Source organism: Giraffa tippelskirchi, chromosome 8 (genome assembly GCF_054371585.1).
Source record: "Giraffa tippelskirchi isolate mGirTip1 chromosome 8, T2T-mGirTip1v1.2.pri, whole genome shotgun sequence".
NCBI lineage: Eukaryota > Metazoa > Chordata > Mammalia > Artiodactyla > Giraffidae > Giraffa > Giraffa tippelskirchi.
In genome coordinates, this window is record NC_137282.1 from 58,161,719 (window position 1) to 58,173,938 (window position 12,220).

Here is a 12,220-nt window from a genome sequence, read left to right on the forward strand (position 1 = left end):
GGGAGCTTCCCTACAGATGAGATCTTTAGAAAAGAAAGACAGTGAAAGTCCTAGTCCACATTCATGTCTGACTCTCTGCGACCCCATGGACTGTAGCTGGCCAGGCTCCTCTGTTCATGGGATTCTGCAGGCAGGAACACTGGAGTGGGTTGCCATTTCCTCCTCCAGGGAATCTTCCCAACCCAGGGGTTGAACCAGGTCTCCTGCATTGGCAGGTGGATTCTTTACCAACCACTAATGTCACCTGAGGAAGTCCTCTTGTAAGGACACTAATCCCATTTGTGAGGGCTCCACGATGGTGACCTAATCACCTTCTGAAGGTCCCACCTCCTCATGCCATCATACTGGGGACTAAAGCTTCAACATATCAGTTTAGGGGCAAACATTCAGTCCATAGGAGAAGACTCTTGAGAGTCCCTTGGACTGCAAGGAGATCACACCAGTCCATCCTAAAGGAAATCAGTCCTGAATATTCATTGGAAGGATTGATGCTGAAGCTGAAACTCCAATACTTTGGCCACCTGATAGGAAGAACTGACTCATTGGAAAAGACTTGAATGCTGGGAAAGATTGAAGGCAGGAGGAAAAGGGGATGACAGCAGATGAGATTGTCGACATCACTGACTCAATGGACATGAGTTTGAGCAAGCTCCGGGAGCTAGTGAAGGACAGACAAGCCTGGTATTCTGCAGTCCTTGCATGATGCATGTGTGTGTGCATAAAGAGTTGGACATGACTTTGAGACTGAAAACATTCAGTCCGTAGCAGGGATTATTAGAGTGAGTTCCAATCCAATATGACTGGAGTCCTCATAAAAGGGGGACGTTTAGATGCTGAGAGGAGCATACACAGAGGCCACTGTGGCCATTCACCAGTCCTGCGGAGAGGCCTGGAGCACGCTAGCACCTTCAGAGGGAACTCGGCCCTGTCCATACCTTGATCTAGGACTTCTGGCCTCCACCCCTTTGAGCAATGCATTTCTGCCGTTTAAGCCTCTGCAGTTGCTAGTACTTTGCTATGACAGCCCCAGGAAGCTCACAGACAGTGGTTGGGGCACCACAAAAGCAAGAATCAGTCCTCTGATCTGCCAGATGTTGCCCAAGGTGGGGACCATTTCCACTATAGCAGCCACACGATGCCCAGGAGAAGATAAGTGTTACCTCCGTAAACATCATGGCGCTCAATCACCATGAGGACCCAGACAGTCCCAGTAAAGAGGCCCCTTTAGCAGCTGCCTTGCTATTTCTTTCTCTGTTTTTATTAGTGAGATCTATAAAAAGATCTGAACATCTTGAGGACTGGGAAAGCGTTTGGGTGCAGCACAGGCATGGAAAAATCCCCCCCAAGAAGAGTTCTGAGTGTCGGTGACATCACGTGTCGTAACAATGTCTAATTATATGAGAAATTATTAAATTATAAAACGTGAAGCTGGGAAAGTGAACTCAGTCTCCCGCAGGTATAATTACACGCCTCTCTGTCAGCTGACATTGGATTCACAGGGCGAAGTTCGTACAGGCTCCCGCCACCGTTCTAAACATGAGACCCGTCAGAAACCATGCCAAGGTGACAAGCGAGTGAAGAAAGAATTCTCTTTTTATTTGGCCTCTGATGTTTTATTTGCACGATGGGGTGATAAGACTGATGGTTTAAGGTTAGTCAGTGCCAGCTGGAAGGTTAATCTTGACTTATTTGCTTGCTTTCTATTTTCTTCCACGACTTTCTTTTGGTTTCATAATTATTTACATTCTTGCACTGATAATGACTGGTTTGGATGAATGAATGTGGGATCTGAAAACACTGTGACAACTTAGAATTGAAGTCTGGGGCAGGGGGCGAGCAGGCAGGTTTCTCAGCACGATCGTCCCTGGGGCGAGCTTGTTCTTTGGTGGCCTTCCCTGTATTGCAGGGTGTTTAGCAGCCTTCTGGTTCTATAGCTACTGGATGTTACAGCAACTGCCTCCCTTGTGAGGACCAGAAGTGTCTGCAGATACTACCAAGTGACCTTGTGGAGGGACACATTGCCCCCTGTGGCAAACCTCTGGGTTACAGAAAGAGAGTAAAGGAGTTGGCAAGGACGGAAGACCTAGGGCCATATGTGAGTGAACTCTGAGCTGCCAACACACAAGGTCTCCTGCTGGAGCACTGAGGAAGCCAAGTACACCTTTCACCCCCGGACGGTTCCGCCTTCCAAAGGTGGTCATCTTGTTTATTTTCCCAGCTTTGCATGATGAAATCAAACACAGAGTTATTGATAAAGCAGAAATGAACGACGCTGTATCAGTTTGCTAGGGCTCTCCTAACCAAAAAAAAAAAAAAAAAAATCACAGACAGGGCAGCTGAAACAACAGGAATTTATTTTCTGAATGTTCTAGAGTCTGGAAGTCTGAGGTCAAGTCTGGGTCTGGTGGGACCGCCTTCCTCAGCTTGCACATGGCTGCTTCCTGCTGTGTCCTCACATGGCCACTTCTGTGTGTGCTCAGACAGAGATGAGGGGAGAGAGGAAGATGGGGGAAGGGAGAGAGAGACCACCTGTGTGTCTCTTCTTCCATGAAGAACATCCCTGGATCAGGCTCACACCCTCTGATCTCTTTGACCTTCCTCACCTCCTTAGAAGCCCCGCCTCCAAGTACAGTGACATGGAGGGCTGGGGCTTCAAACTGTGAGTTTTGGAGGACACAATTCAGTCCAGGACAAATGCTGAAAGTGTAACTCTGACCAGAGATTCCTGGGACACAGTTAGTCCCAGGGAATCAGGAGGAAGAGCCTCAGCTTTGAATCACTCCTGCCCTTCTCCAGGGCTTCCCTTGGCGTGGTAGCATTTATTAACGTCTTGTTTGGGGCTCTTTGATCTTCCGAATTGTGGCATGTCCCCTGCTTTGTGTTTGATCACCTGGAGTGATAGTGAGCCAGGATGGAATAAACCAGACCGAGCTGCCCTGCCGGGCTTTGCAGCTGCCCTGCTGAAGTGACAGGATCTCTCCTGCTCCTGGGGCTAAGTTTCCCTGCTGGGTGATGAACTTTCCTGAATCCCTCCTGATTTCGAGTGCTGGGCATCTCGACTGTTTGGAGGAGGCTGCAAGATGAGAGAAAGAGCACAGGCTCATTGGAGCCTGAGGAAGAGCTCTCTGTTTACCTGCGCCAGCCACTGGGCCAAGCATCACGGGTGCAAGACAGAGCCACCCAGAAGGCTACATCCTCGGCCGATGGAGAGGGGTCGATCAGCTGGGGATCAATGGCTGGGGATGCTGAGTGACAGGGAGAAAGGTCCAGAGAGTCGGGAAGCCTTCGAGCAAGGGCTTTGTCTACTTTGGGGGTAAGTCACAGAGAGCTTCCTGGAGGAAGTGGTAGCTGAGTCAAGATGATTTTATGTAGGAATCTGCACACTTGTTTTACAAATTTAAATGGAGGCCTTGATATTTTCTCTGGGTGATTCGCATCTTCTGGAGCATTTTAATTACTTTGAAACTGGTTACATTAAAATGAAATTTGGAATTATTTATTTAAAAGATTTTAATCAAATTGCCCTAATTAAGGATGTTCCTTAAATTAAAGGGGAAGAGATGCATCTTTTCGTTTCTTTATACAATCGAGGATGCCTTGAAGGGAAGAGCTTTGCTGAGAGGCAGCCCAGGAAGCTGAGATCCTAGAAGGTGTCACTCAGGCGTCTCTGATGTGCCCGGGTCCCAAGGCAGGTGCAGGAACCCAGAGCTCATCTAAAATGCCACTCAGGAGAGTGGGTTTGTGAACAAATAGGAGCCAAAGGGTCTCAAACTACTGCGGAGAGTAGACAGGAGTTTATTTTTAATGGAACAGGACTTGAATGAGTTGGCATATTGAGCAGTCTCCTTTAACAATGTGTTTGTTTAAAGGAGACTGTACAGAGCTCCCAGGTCTTCTGTTTTCGACTTGTATTTTATCCAGCTCCGACCCCCTTCCGTTCCCAGTCTCTCCGTGTTCTGACAGAGGTTTGTGTTCCAAGCAGTCCGCTGTGTTCCGGCAGGAGTTCCCACCTGACCCTTCTAACTCTGCCTGCCGGGTGTGGAGCGCCCTGCACCACCACGAAAGCAGTTCTGTGTTACCAGCTGGGGGTCCCACCTGGAGACAGAGTCCAGTCCCCCAGACTCAGGGCTCATTCCTACAGGACCCACCCCCTCCTCGGCCACTTCCAAGGCCCGCTCACCTGTGCTTCCGACCTACCTACGGTTATAGATGGTGGGTCCGGTGATTCCCCCCCTTCCTTGGGTTTGACTAATTCGCTAGAGCGGCTCACAGAGCTGCAACATCTTACTTCCTGGCTCTCCAGTGCGTTATAAAAGGAGAGACCTTGGGAAGAGGCAGATGGCAGAGACACGGAGGACAAGGCGCGGAGGAGGGGCAGGGGGCACTGGGCATCTGACCACCAGTGTCTCTGGATTCTCACCTGTTCACAACCCAGAAGCCCTCCCACCCCAGGCTTTTTATGGGGGCTTCATTACAGAGGAAGGATTGGCTACATCGTTCAATCTCCAGCCCCTGTTCCCGTGAGTTGGGGGTGGGACTCAAAGTCCACCATCTAAAGCACTCTGAAAGGTTGAGTCCCTGCCCACCCGCCCTCCTCCTTACTGCTTTCCAAAATCATCTTATTAACAGAACAACAGACACAGGACTCGCCAAGGGTTCCAGGAGCTCTGTGCCAGAACCAGGGCTCAAGTATCTCTTTCTTTCTTTTCTTTTTATTGACGTACAATTGATTGACAATGTTGTGTCCCCTTCAGCTGTACAGCACCATGAATCAGTTATATATATACACATAAATGTTTTTCGATTCTTTTCCCATATAGGTCATCACAGAGTATTGAGCTGAGCTCCCTGTTCTATGCTGTAGGTTCTTATTTGTCATCTGTTTGATGTGCAGTAATGTATATATGTCAGTCCCAGGTGGGAAGATCCCCTGGAGGAGGAAATGGCAACCCACTCCAGTATTGTTGCCTAGAGAATTTCATGGACAGAGGAGCCGGGCGGGCTGAGTCCATGGAGTCACAAAGAGCTGGACATGCCTGAAGTGACTGAGCACTACCATCACCATATGTGTCCTCCCAACCTCCCAGCTCATCCATTACAAACCACAGCATCACACCACCAAGCCCATTTCTGCGATGACTCAAGGTCTTGGGAAAGGAGAAATCCTTCCAGATGAGGAGGTGGAATGCGTCTATAAACCCTTGCGTCTTAACCTTGGTTGCACAATAGAATGACATAAGAAATAATAATTTAAAAGCAATTAAATGAAAATCTCTGAGACTTCCTCCAAAGATTCTGACATACAGGAGAAGAATAAGTCCTGTTTTACAACAACCTTCGGGAGAAAAGGAGTATTTTGGCTCGAGAAGACATTGTAGGATTCCCACAATGCATGAGTGGGCACAGGACGTGGACTCAGAGCTTCTGGGTTGTCCCGGACCAGTAGCCCCCAACTTTGCTGCCCATAAGAATCACTGGAGGAGTTTTGAAAACCTTGGTGTCCATCCCACATGCCATGTCAATGGACCATAAACTCCATAGACACATCAATTAAAAAAATTTTTTTTTAATGTTCAGCCAGGTTTGAGAACCAGGGATGTAGACCAGGAGTCCTCACCCATGAAGGTGTATCCAAGTGACCCCAAGGGTGTGCTAACTCATGGGTCACTGTCCCTCTTCCACCCCAACTCCTGATCCAGCCAGTGGATCTCTAATACACCAGGTGATGCAAATACTACAGCACGCCCATGCAGAACCTCCTTCTAGGTCAAGCTAAGTCTCCTGGACTTCATCCAGGCCACAGGCTGGTTCTGCAGCCCCTACAAAGGAGACCAGAACATCCAAGTAGACAAATGTCCACAGTACCCTAGACCAGGTCGATGTACACTCTGCTCCTTGAGGAACAGAGTCACAGGCTCACTGTCGCTACAGAGGAAGCACTCCCATGGCTCCTGTCTTTGATCCTTGGTGGCTTCAATCTATCTTACCTGCATTTGGCCATGGGCTGTCACTGTTGAACGGCCAAAGCCAACAGGACATTCAAAGAGATGACCGTATTCCAGCCATTGATGATCCCTTTCCCCCACCCCTTCATGATGTCCAAGAAAATTAAGCAAGGATTAAGTTAGTCAAAGCTATGGTCTTTCCAGTAGTCATGTATGGATGTGAGAGCTGGACCATGAAGAAGGCTGAGCACTAAAGAATTGATGCTATTGAATTGTGGTATTGGAGAAAACTCTTGAGAGTCCCTTGGACTGCAAGGTGTCAAACCAGTCCATCCTAAAGGAAATCAGTCCTGAATATTCATTGGGAGGACTGCTGCTGAAGCTGGAGCTCCAGTACTTTGGATGTGAAGAGCCGACTCATTGGAAAAGACCCTGATGCTGGGAAAGATTGAGGGCAGGAGGAGAAGGGGATGACAGAGGATGAGGTGGTTGAAAGGCATCACTGACTCAGTGGACATGAATCTGAGCAAACTCCAGGAGATGGTGAAGGACGGGGAAGCCTGGTGCGCTGCCGTCCATGGGGTTGCAAAGAGTCACACAAGCCTTAGTGACTGAACAATACGAGTTATTCGGGATAAGGCGAGATAAATTATTCAGCAGTTAGTTTGACATTCAGAAAGCTATTTATAAAAGTGATCATTTCTCAAGAAAATAAAAATAGTGAGAAAACTAAAAATTGGCAGTGCTAGCAGCGGGAGATAATGTTATGCAGAAGGCATTTTCAGGGTTTCCTTAAAACATATTTTGGGTTTATTCAGGGTTCTTTTTCCTCGCTGACATTCAGCTATTCCTCTGGCAAGATTGTCCAATCTTCCTGTGTTTTTTTTTTTTCTTTCAACATTGTCAGTTTTAAAACTGCTTAGCTGTTCATTGTTGTACCAACATCTGCATCAGCAGTGTCATCTTCCGGGGGTGGGTCAGCTCCTCTCGGTCCTCCGCCGGCACTGGGCAGTGGAGGAGGAAGAACTGGAATCTGTGTTCCATGGGTGGGTGTTTGGTGGCATTACACAGGAAGTTCCGTGGTGCCACACACATGGGAGAACGTTTTTTAAACTCTCAATTCAAGTAAAAGGTGATGCTCTTCGCTATGAGAATTTACATCTCCTCTCTCTCCCTCCATCCTGCCCCATTCCTCGCTGGGATCTGTCAAGGACACAGCTGATGGAATGTACCCTATTCAGAGGGACCACATCACAGGATGGTGGGAGAGACTCATAGTTTATGCGGGTCCCTCTCTGGCTTCCTCAGTGAAGGCTGAGAGCAGACACGGCCAGCTGGCATGGGTCCGCCAGGTAATAGCGCCACGCAACCAGCCCAGACCACACATGGGAAGAATAACGTGGGTCTCACCAGTCTGCATCCACTGGGATGGTGTCCATCCTGACTTGGGGCTGGAGTTAATTGTTTGAGGGTTCTTATCAGAATCCACCAAATATCATGCCCAGTAGGCTATGAGCTGTAAGTATAGTCCATTGATATGCTTTTAATAGCGTGGGGCCAACATTCTCAGCAGATCCCTTGGGTTTATAAAGCTGCGAGTCCGGGGGTCCTTTAGGGTATTGTTAAACACAGCTGGGTACCTGGGGAGCCCCTGCTGGATTTTATTAGTCGTTGTGTGAGGTGTGTGCTCAGTTGCTCAGTCGTGTCTGACTCTTTGCAACCCCATGGACTGTAACCCTCCAGGCTCTTCTGTCCATGGGATTCTCCAGGCAAGAACATTGGAGAGGGTTGACATGCTCTCCTCCAGGGGATCTTCCTTACCCAGAGATCGAACCTGCATCTCCTGCAGTGTAGGTGGATTCTTTATCCACGGAGCCAACTGAGAAGCCTAGAAATTGTGTAGAATGTCCTTCAACTTAGCTTCTTGGAGGTTTTCTCTCATGTCGATATTGAGGATATTTGGGGGAACCACACCAGGAAGGGGAGGTCTCCTGTAGCCCATCACATCAGGGCACCCGATATGGACATGACATCCCTGGTCGGGATAACCCTGATCATGAGGAGTGGACATTCCCAGATTTCTCCACCATAATGTTATTCCCTCCCCTTCCCATATTCTGTCTTTTGGAATCAAGGGTCGTGGAGCTGAGCGCACAGCTTGGTGGGGCAAGAATGATGCTATGTTCTACCCGCTGGAGGGGGGATAGTTATACAGACCTTCTGGAATAGTTCCTGAGCAGAGCTTTTATGAGAGGTGGGTCCAGATGTTCCCAGACCTTATCCCTTTGCAGACAACAGGTGATGAAAAAATCAGCGGCTCAAACAGTTCTCGTTCAGTGATGACCATGACAGACACTGGTGCTTGGTTCCCAGGGGATCATGCCATGAACATGCTGTGGCTCTCATGCTGAAAGGGACTTCTTGTCAAAGGCATGAGTGGGCTACGTGAGTCCGAGTCAATGGCCTGTCCTCTGCGCCCGGTTTTGGAGAACTGCACTGAACACTCCAGCCTGAGATCTCCCGCAAGGCTGGGAAATGAGGAAGAGCCTTTCTGACAACAGGTGGAGGTGAAAGTCGCCCAGTCGTGCCCGACTCTTTGTGACCCTATGGATTATACAGTCCACAGAATTCTCCAGGCCAGAATACTGGAGTGGGTAGCCTTTCCCTTCTCCAGGGGATCTTCCCAACCCAGGAATTGAAGCCAGGTCCCCTGCATTGCAGACAGATTCTTTACCAGCTGAGCCACAAGGGAAGCCCAAGAATACTGGAATGGGTAGGCTATCCCTCCTCCAGTGGATCTTCCTGAACCAGGAATCGAACCAGGATCTCCTGCATTGCAGACGGATTCTTTACCAGCTGAGCTACCAGGGAAGCCTGACAATAGGTAGACAGTCTTAATTAACAGAGAGATCACAAGACAGTTTCCTGAATGAGGTGGAACTGACAACCTCCTCTCTCAAAGCTGTAATTACAGAAACAGTGGAGAAATGTTATCTTCTCCAATTCTGCACATTCAAACTTACCTGTCACAAACTATTGTTAAACTCCCTCTTCGGTGTCAAAAGCCTGCTTGTTGAGATCATTTACACTTGAGTGCGTTCGCTAACAGAAGTTTACTTCTTTAAAAGGCTCTCCAGATCTGGGGGGCTGGGTTGTGACAGTTCAAATCCACTTTCTGTCTATCAATTATTTCAGTTACTCATGCTGGGAACAATCTTGTTGAAAATCTAACCTTTTTAGGTGCATTTTTTTTCCTATTAGGTTTTTGCATGGGATGTCAACAGTGTTATCAAAAAGAGATTGGGGTCTGGAAGCTATTAATTGAGCTCTTCCCAGGGAGCTTTGGATTTTTCTCTGATTTAAAATCTCCCAACTTCTCACTAGCTATCCATTTTATACATGATAGTGTATATAAGCTGATGCTACTCTTGACATTCTTCCCACCCTCTCCTTCCACTACTATGTCCATGAGTCCATTCTCAACATCTTTGTCTCTATTCAGTTCAGTTCAGTTCAGTCGCTCAGTCGTGTCTGACTCTTTGCGACCCCATGGACTGCAGCATGCCAGGCCTCCATGTCCATCGCCAACTCCCAGAGTTTACTCAAACTCATGTCCATTGAGTCTGTGATGCCATCCAACCATCTCAGCCTCTGTTGTCCCCTTCTCCTCCTGCCCCCAATCCTTCCCAGCATTAGGGTCTTTTCCAATGAGTCAACTCTTCTCATGAGGTGGCCAAAGTATTGGAGTTTCAGCTTCAACATCAGTCCTTCCAATGAACACCCAGGACTGATCTCCTTTGGGATGGACTGGTTGGATCTCCTTGCAGTCCAAGGGATTCTCAAGAGTCTTCTCCAACACCACAGTTCAAAAGCATCAATTCTTTGGCACTCAGCTTTCTTCACCGTCCAACTCTCACATCCATACATGACCACTGGAAAAACCATAGCCTTGACTAGACGGACTTTGTTGGCCAAGTAATAACTCTGCTTTTTAATATGCTGTCTAGGTTGGTCATAGCTTTCCTTCCAAGGAGCAAGGGTCTTTTAATTTCATGTCTCCATTGCTGCCCCACAAATAGATTCATCAATACCATTTTTCTAGAGTCTATATATATGCATTAATAGACAGTATTTATTTTTCTCTTTCTGACTTACTTCACTCGGTATAACAGGCTCTAGGTTCATCCACCTCACTGGAACCAACTCAAGTTCGTTCTTTTTTATGGCTGAGTAATATTCCATTGTCTAGATGCACCACAGCTCCTTTACCGATTCATCAGTTGATGGACATCCAGCTTGCTTCCATGTCCTGGCTGTTGTAAACAGTGCTGCTGTGAACATCGGGGTACGTGTGTCTTTTAGAATTATGGTTTTCTCAGGGTATATTCTCACCCCCCTGAGAAAAATAAAATAAAATCCTCCAATGCAGCAGCTTTTATTCATGATACTGACTTATTGTTGAGTCAGGAGAGGAAGCACTGTTTACCCCCATGGGATCCACATGGCCTTGGCTGTGGCCTTGCTCTCTTGGAGGCAGAAAAGGAAACAAGGCTGGTACTCATGTGGGAGGGTCAGCCCGGGGCTTGTGGTGAGCTGGTGGTGTCCCGGGTGAGGAGGCAGAGCATGTGCCTGGACAGCACTCAGGGCTGGTGATGCTGTGGGCGTCCCACTGTCTTATCAGAGTCACACAGAGACCACGGTCTGTATCCACTTCTGCTTAACCGGTCCCGAGAGTCTGGTCTGATTTTTTTTTCCTCAAGTCCGCTTGCTCTGGAATTGGACTATTGAGAGGGATCCATTCTAGACACGCCCATGTGAAATCCTCACAGGGGTCACTGGATGGGGGTGTGGGGGGAAGAAATGAACTTCTCTGTAAGATCAGCCAAGGATCTGAAATTAGAGGGCCTGGGCAGTTGACTTATTCCCTCTGCAGGATCCTTTTTATCAAGGGGCTGGCGTGCCCCTCTGCCCCTCTCCCCACCATGCCACTGCTCTCTCCTGGCCTCCAGGTGCTGGGGGCAGAAGGTGCAGAGTACCCAGGCTCTGCTGACTTGTGGCTCGAGAGAAGGCTCAGAAGGAGACCAGTGCTTGGAATGGTGTCCATTCTGAGAGATGGAGGGTTTCCTGCCACATCAGTAAACAAGGATGTTGCAGTCACCGGTGATTCCAGCCCTCCGACGTGAACCAGTGAGCCCTGAGGACGTTCGGGAAGGAGAATACCTGCCATCGAGCAGCCGTCAGACTACAGGCACTCCCTTGGGTGAGCAGAGTCAGAGCTATGGTCTTTCCAGTGGTCGTGTATGGATGTGAGAGCTGGACCATAGAGAAGGCTGAGTGCTGAAGAATTGATGCTTTCGAACTGGGGTGCTGGAGAAGACTCTTGAGAGTCCCTTGAATAGCAAGGAGATCAAACCATTCAATCCTAAAGGAAATCAGTCCTGAATATTCATTGGAAGGACTGATGCTGAAGCTGAAGCTCCAATCCTTTGACCACTTCATTGGAAAAGACTCTGATGCTGGGAAAGATTGAGGGCAGGTGGAGAAGGGGGCAACAGAGGGTGAGATGTTTTGATAGCATCACCGACTTGATGGACATGAGTTTGAATAAGCTCTGGGATATAGTGAAGGACAGGGAAGCCTGGTGTGCTGCAGTCCATTGGGTCACAAAGAGTCGGACACGACTGAGTGGACTGAACAACAACAACAGCAAAGGAAGCTCAGGATGTGAAAAACACAGGATACTGGCTCCAGAGAGCTGAGATGCCTATGAAAGGAAAGCTTTCAGTGAGCCCAGACTCCTGCATCTTCCATACAATAGGAAAGTGCTAAATTCCTTAACTTGGGATATATGGTTTCCTTTAATTACCAATAATCTTTTGATATTCAGACTACCTGTCCTTTGCTGCAAAACTTCTCTATAACCTAGCTCCTCCCCTCACCTCCTCGGAGCCGTTCTCTCAGGATCACTTGAGATGCTGCCTCCTGGGCCTGAGTCCTAAAAATTCCCACCAAAGAAAACAGAACTCTCAACCTTTAGATTGCATGTATTTTTTTCAGTCTACAGTTCCTTCATGTGAAAACACACATCTTTCTTCCTTATGACCGCCAGCTCATTCCTGAGAGTTTCCTGGGTTGACATTTAAATAAATCCTCTGTTCTCTTTAGACTCGATTGCCTTTATTAAAAGAGGACCCTGTGAACACAGAACAAAATTAAGGCGGGGAGAGTGATGGGGGGAGAGAAGGAGTGGGAGCCAAGGGCCTGTGCTCACCGCC